Below are 7,387 nucleotides of genomic sequence, written 5' to 3'. Positions count from 1 at the left end.
TTTTTTCAACGGATCCTTGTTCAGGGCTATGCCGACTATTATGATGTTAAATTTCAAGTCATTCCGAGATACTTTTTGTTTTTGTGAGGAAGGTCAGCTCACTGTCAAAGTGCATCAGGGCAAAGGATCATTTCCTGAATTTCAAAAATTCTTTAAAATTATTCCTCAAGAGGTTTGCAAATTTTTTCAACGGGTCCTTGTTCAGGGCGATGCCGACTATTCTGATGTTAAATTTCAAGTCATTCCGAGATACTTTTTGTTTTTTTGAAAAAAGTCAGCTCACTGTCAAAGTGCATCAGGGCAAAAGGATCATTTCCTTATTTTCAAAAATTCATTAAAACTATTCCTTAAGAGGTTTGCAAATTTTTTCAACTGATCCCCATTCAGGGCTATGCCGACTATTATGATGTTAAATTTTAAGTCATTCCGAGATACTTTTTGTTTTTTTGAAGAAAGTCAGCTCACTGTCAAAGTGCATCAGGGCAAAAGGATCATTTCCTGATATTCAAAAATTCATTAAAATTATTCCTTAAGAGGTTTACAAATATTTTCAACGGATCACCATTCAGGGCGATGCCAACTATTATGATGGTAAATTTCAAGTCATTCGGATGATACTTTTTGTTTTTTTGAAAAAAGTCAGCTCACTGTCAAAGTGCATCAGGGCAAATAGATTATTTCCTTATTTTCAAAAATTCATTAAAATTATTCAGTAAGAGGTTTGCAAATTTTTTCAACTGATCCCCATTCAGGGCTATGCCGACTATTATGATGTTAAATGTCAAGTCATTCCGAGATACTTTTTGTTTTTTTGAAAAAAGTCAGCTCACTGTCAAAGTGCATCAGGGCAAATAGATAATTTCCTTATTTTCAAAAATTCATTAAAATTATTCCTTAAGAGGTTTGCAAATTTTTTCAACTGATCCCCATTCAGGGCTATGCCGACTATTATGATGTAAAATTTTAAGTCATTCCGAGATACTTTTTGTTTTTTTTGAAGAAAATCAGCTCACTGTCAAAGTGCATCAGGGCAAAAGGATCATTTCCTGATATTCAAAAATTCATTAAAATTATTCCTTAAGAGGTTTACAAATATTTTCAACGGATCACCATTCAGGGCGATGCCAACTATTATGATGGTAAATTTCAAGTCATTCGGAGATACTTTTTGTTTTTTTGAAAAAAGTCAGCTCACTGTCAAAGTGCATCAGGGCAAATAGATTATTTCCTTATTTTCAAAAATTCATTAAAATTATTCAGTAAGAGGTTTGCAAATTTTTTCAACTGATCCCCATTCAGGGCTATGCCGACTATTATGATGTTAAATGTCAAGTCATTCCGAGATACTTTTTGTTTTTTTGAAAAAAGTCAGCTCACTGTCAAAGTGCATCAGGGCAAATAGATAATTTCCTTATTTTCAAAAATTCATTAAAATTATTCCTTAAGAGGTTTGAAATTTTTTTCAACTGATCCCCATTCAGGGCTATGCCGACTATTATGATGTTAAATTTTAAGTCATTCCGAGATACTTTTTGTTTTTTTGAAGAAAGTCAGCTCACTGTCAAAGTGCATCAGGGCAAATGGATCATTTCCTGATATTCAAAAATTCATTAAAATTATTCCTTAAGAGGTTTGCAAATTTTTTCAACGGATCCTTGTTCAGGGCGATGCCGACTATTATGATGTTAAATTTCAAGTCATTCCGAGATACTTTTTGTTTTTTTGAAGAAAGCCAGCTCACTGTCAAAGTGCATCAGGGCAAATGAATCATTTCCTGAATTTCAAAAATTCATTAGAATTATTCCGTAAGAGGTTTGCAAATTTTTCAACGGATCACCATTCAGGGCGATGCCAACTATTATGATGGTAAATTTCAAGTCATTTCGGAGATACTTTTTGTTTTTTTGAAAAAAGTCAGCTCACTGTCAAAGTGCATCAGGGCAAATGGATCATTTCCTTATTTTCAAAAATTCATTAAAACTATTCCTTAAGAGGTTTGCAAATTTTTTCAACTGATCCCCATTCAGGGCTATGCCGACTATTATGATGTAAAATTTTAAGTCATTCCGAGATACTTTTTGTTTTTTTTGAAGAAAGTCAGCTCACTGTCAAAGTGCATCAGGGCAAATGGATCATTTCCTGATATTCAAAAATTCATTAAAATTATTCCTCAAGAGGTTTGCAAATGGTTTCAACTGATCCCTGTTCAGGGCAATGCCGACTATTATGATGTTAAATTTCAAGTCATTCCGAGATACTTTTTGTTTTTTTGAAGAAAGTCAGCTCACTGTCAAAGTGCATCAGGGCAAATGGATCATTTCCTGAATTTCAAAAATTCATTAAAATTATTCCTTAAGAGGTTTGCAAATATTTTCAACGGATCACCATTCAGGGCGATGCCAACTATTATGATGGTAAATTTCAAGTCATTCGGAGATACTTTTTGTTTTTTTGAAAAAAGTCAGCTCACTGTCAAAGTGCATCAGGGCAAATAGATAATTTCCTTATTTTCAAAAATTCATTAAAATTATTCCTTAAGAGGTTTGCAAATTTTTCCAACGGATCCTTGTTCAGGGCGATGCCGACTATTATGATGTTAAATTTCAAGTCATTCCAAGATACTTTTTGTTTTTTTGAAGAAGGTCAGCTCACTGTCAAAGTGCATCAGGGCAAATGGATCATTTCTTGAATTTCAAAAACTCATTAAAATTATTCCGTAAGAGGTTTGCAAATTTTTTAACTCATCCCCATTCAGGGCTATGCCGACTATTATGATGTTAAATTTCAAGTCATTCCGAGATACTTTTTGTTTTTGTGAGGAAGGTCAGCTCAGTGTCAAAGTGCATCAGGCCAAAGGATCATTTCCTGAATTTCAAAAATTCATTAAAATTATTCCTCAAGAGGTTTGCAAATTTTTTCAACGGATCCTTGTTCAGGGCGATGCCGACTATTCTGATGTTAAATTTCAAGTCATTCCGAGATACTTTTTGTTTTTTTGAAGAAAGTCAGCTCACTGTCAAAGTGCATCAGGGCAAATGGATCATTTCCTGAATTTCAAAAATTCATTAAAATTATTCCTTAAGAGGTTTGCAAATGGTTTCAACTGATCCCTGTTCAGGGCAATGCCGACTATTATGATGTTAAATTTCAAGTAATTCCGAGATACTTTTTGTTTTTTTGAAGAAAGTCAGCTCACTGTCAAAGTGCATCAGGGCAAATGGATCATTTCCTGAATTTCAAAAATTCATTAAAATTATTCCTTAAGAGGTTTGCAAATATTTTCAACGGATCACCATTCAGGGTGATGCCAACTATTATGATGGTAAATTTCAAGTCATTCGGAGATACTTTTTGTTTTTTTGAAAAAAGTCAGCTCACTGTCAAAGTGCATCAGGGCAAATAGATTATTTCCTTATTTTCAAAAATTCATTAAAATTATTCAGTAAGAGGTTTGCAAATTTTTTCAACTGATCCCCATTCAGGGCTATGCCGACTATTATGATGTTAAATGTCAAGTCATTCCGAGATACTTTTTGTTTTTTTGAAAAAAGTCAGCTCACTGTCAAAGTGCATCAGGGCAAATAGATAATTTCCTTATTTTGGAAAATTCATTAAAATTATTCCTTAAGAGGTTTACAAATATTTTCAACGGATCACCATTCAGGGCGATGCCAACTATTATGATGGTAAATTTCAAGTCATTCGGAGATACTTTTTGTTTTTTTGAAAAAAGCCAGCTCACTGTCAAAGTGCATCAGGGCAAATAGATAATTTCCTTATTTTCAAAAATTCATTAAAATTATTCCTTAAGAGGTTTGCAAATTTTTTCAACTGATCCCCATTCAGGGCTATGCCGACTATTATGATGTAAAATTTTAAGTCATTCCGAGATACTTTTTGTTTTTTTGAAGAAAGTCAGCTCACTGTCAAAGTGCATCAGGGCAAATGGATCATTTCCTGATATTCAAAAATTCATTAAAATTATTCCTTAAGAGGTTTGCAAATGGTTTCAACTGATCCCTGTTCAGGGCAATGCCGACTATTATGATGTTAAATTTCAAGTCATTCCGAGATACTTTTTGTTTTTTTGAAGAAAGTCAGCTCACTGTCAAAGTGCATCAGGGCAAATGGATCATTTCCTTATTTTCAAAAATTCATTAAAACTATTCCTTAAGAGGTTTGCAAATTTTTTCAACTGATCCCCATTCAGGGCTATGCCGACTATTATGATGTAAAATTTCAAGTCATTCCGAGATACTTTTTGTTTTTTTTGAAGAAAGTCAGCTCACTGTCAAAGTGCATCAGGGCAAATGGATCATTTCCTGATATTCAAAAATTCATTAAAATTATTCCTTAAGAGGTTTGCAAATGGTTTCAACTGATCCCTGTTCAGGGCAATGCCGACTATTATGATGTTAAATTTCAAGTCATTCCAAGATACTTTTTGTTTTTTTGAAGAAAGTCAGCTCACTGTCAAAGTGCATCAGGGCAAATGGATCATTTCCTGAATTTCAAAAATTCATTAAAATTATTCCTTAAGAGGTTTGCAAATATTTTCAACGGATCACCATTCAGGGCGATGCCAACTATTATGATGGTAAATTTCAAGTCATTCGGAGATACTTTTTGTTTTTTTGAAAAAAGTCAGCTCACTGTCAAAGTGCATCAGGGCAAATAGATTATTTCCTTATTTTCAAAAATTCATTAAAACTATTCCTTAAGAGGTTTGCAAATTTTTTCAACTGATCCCCATTCAGGGCTATGCCGACTATTATGATGTAAAATTTCAAGTCATTCCGAGATACTTTTTGTTTTTTTTGAAGAAAGTCAGCTCACTGTCAAAGTGCATCAGGGCAAATGGATCATTTCCTGATATTCAAAAATTCATTAAAATTATTCCTTAAGAGGTTTGCAAATGGTTTCAACTGATCCCTGTTCAGGGCAATGCCGACTATTATGATGTTAAATTTCAAGTCATTCCAAGATACTTTTTGTTTTTTTGAAGAAAGTCAGCTCACTGTCAAAGTGCATCAGGGCAAATGGATCATTTCCTGAATTTCAAAAATTCATTAAAATTATTCCTTAAGAGGTTTGCAAATATTTTCAACGGATCACCATTCAGGGCGATGCCAACTATTATGATGGTAAATTTCAAGTCATTCGGAGATACTTTTTGTTTTTTTGAAAAAAGTCAGCTCACTGTCAAAGTGCATCAGGGCAAATAGATTATTTCCTTATTTTCAAAAATTCATTAAAATTATTCCGTAAGAGGTTTGCAAATTTTTTCAACTGATCCCCATTCAGGGCTATGCCGACTATTATGATGTTAAATGTCAAGTCATTCCGAGATACTTTTTGTTTTTTTGAAAAAAGTCAGCTCACTGTCAAAGTGCATCAGGGCAAATAGATAATTTCCTTATTTTGGAAAATTCATTAAAATTATTCCTTAAGAGGTTTGCAAATTTTTTCAACTGATCCCCATTCAGGGCTATGCCGACTATTATGATGTTAAATGTCAAGTCATTCCGAGATACTTTTTGTTTTTTTGAAAAAAGTCAGCTCACTGTCAAAGTGCATCAGGGCAAATAGATAATTTCCTTATTTTGGAAAATTCATTAAAATTATTCCTTAAGAGGTTTGCAAATTTTTTCAACTGATCCCCATTCAGGGCTATGCCGACTATTATGATGTAAAATTTTAAGTCATTCCGACATACTTTTTGTTTTTTTGAAGAAAGTCAGCTCACTGTCAAAGTGCATCAGGGCAAATGGATCATTTCCTGATATTCAAAAAATCATTAAAATTATTCCTTAAGAGGTTTGCAAATTTTTTCAACGGATCCTTGTTCAGGGCGATGCCGACTATTATGATGTTAAATTTCAAGTCATACTGAGATACTTTTTGTTTTTTTGAAGAAAGCCAGCTCACTGTCAAAGTGCATCAGGGCAAATGGATCATTTCCTGAATTTCAAAAATTCATTAGAATTATTCCGTAAGAGGTTGGCAAATTTTTTCAACGGATCACCATTCAGGGCGATGCCAACTATTATGATGGTAGATTTCAAGTCATTCGGAGATACATTTTGTTTTTTTGAAAAAAGTCAGCTCACTGTCAAAGTGCATCAGGGCAAATGGATCATTTCCTTATTTTCAAAAATTCATTAAAACTATTCCTTAAGAGGTTTGCAAATTTTTTCAACTGATCCCCATTCAGGGCTATGCCGACTATTATGATGTAAAATTTTAAGTCATTCCGAGATACTTTTTGTTTTTTTTGAAGAAAGTCAGCTCACTGTCAAAGTGCATCAGGGCAAATGGATCATTTCCTGATATTCAAAAATTCATTAAAATTATTCCTCAAGAGGTTTGCAAATGGTTTCAACTGATCCCTGTTCAGGGCAATGCCGACTATTATGATGTTAAATTTCAAGTCATTCCGAGATACTTTTTGTTTTTTTGAAGAAAGTCAGCTCACTGTCAAAGTGCATCAGGGCAAATGGATCATTTCCTGAATTTCAAAAATTCATTAAAATTATTCCTTAAGAGGTTTGCAAATATTTTCAACGGATCACCATTCAGGGCGATGCCAACTATTATGATGGTAAATTTCAAGTCATTCGGAGATACTTTTTGTTTTTTTGAAAAAAGTCAGCTCACTGTCAAAGTGCATCAGGGCAAATAGATAATTTCCTTATTTTCAAAAATTCATTAAAATTATTCCTTAAGAGGTTTGCAAATTTTTCCAACGGATCCTTGTTCAGGGCGATGCCGACTATTATGATGTTAAATTTCAAGTCATTCCAAGATACTTTTTGTTTTTTTGAAGAAGGTCAGCTCACTGTCAAAGTGCATCAGGGCAAATGGATCATTTCTTGAATTTCAAAAACTCATTAAAATTATTCCGTAAGAGGTTTGCAAATTTTTTAACTCATCCCCATTCAGGGCTATGCCGACTATTATGATGTTAAATTTCAAGTCATTCCGAGATACTTTTTGTTTTTGTGAGGAAGGTCAGCTCAGTGTCAAAGTGCATCAGGCCAAAGGATCATTTCCTGAATTTCAAAAATTCATTAAAATTATTCCTCAAGAGGTTTGCAAATTTTTTCAACGGATCCTTGTTCAGGGCGATGCCGACTATTCTGATGTTAAATTTCAAGTCATTCCGAGATACTTTTTGTTTTTTTGAAGAAAGTCAGCTCACTGTCAAAGTGCATCAGGGCAAATGGATCATTTCCTGAATTTCAAAAATTCATTAAAATTATTCCTTAAGAGGTTTGCAAATGGTTTCAACTGATCCCTGTTCAGGGCAATGCCGACTATTATGATGTTAAATTTCAAGTAATTCCGAGATACTTTTTGTTTTTTTGAAGAAAGTCAGCTCACTGTC

Source organism: Microchirus variegatus (assembly GCF_963457635.1).
Source record: "Microchirus variegatus genome assembly, chromosome: 3".
Taxonomy (NCBI): Eukaryota; Metazoa; Chordata; class Actinopteri; order Pleuronectiformes; family Soleidae; genus Microchirus; species Microchirus variegatus.
Note: the sequence above shows the minus strand (reverse complement) of the source record.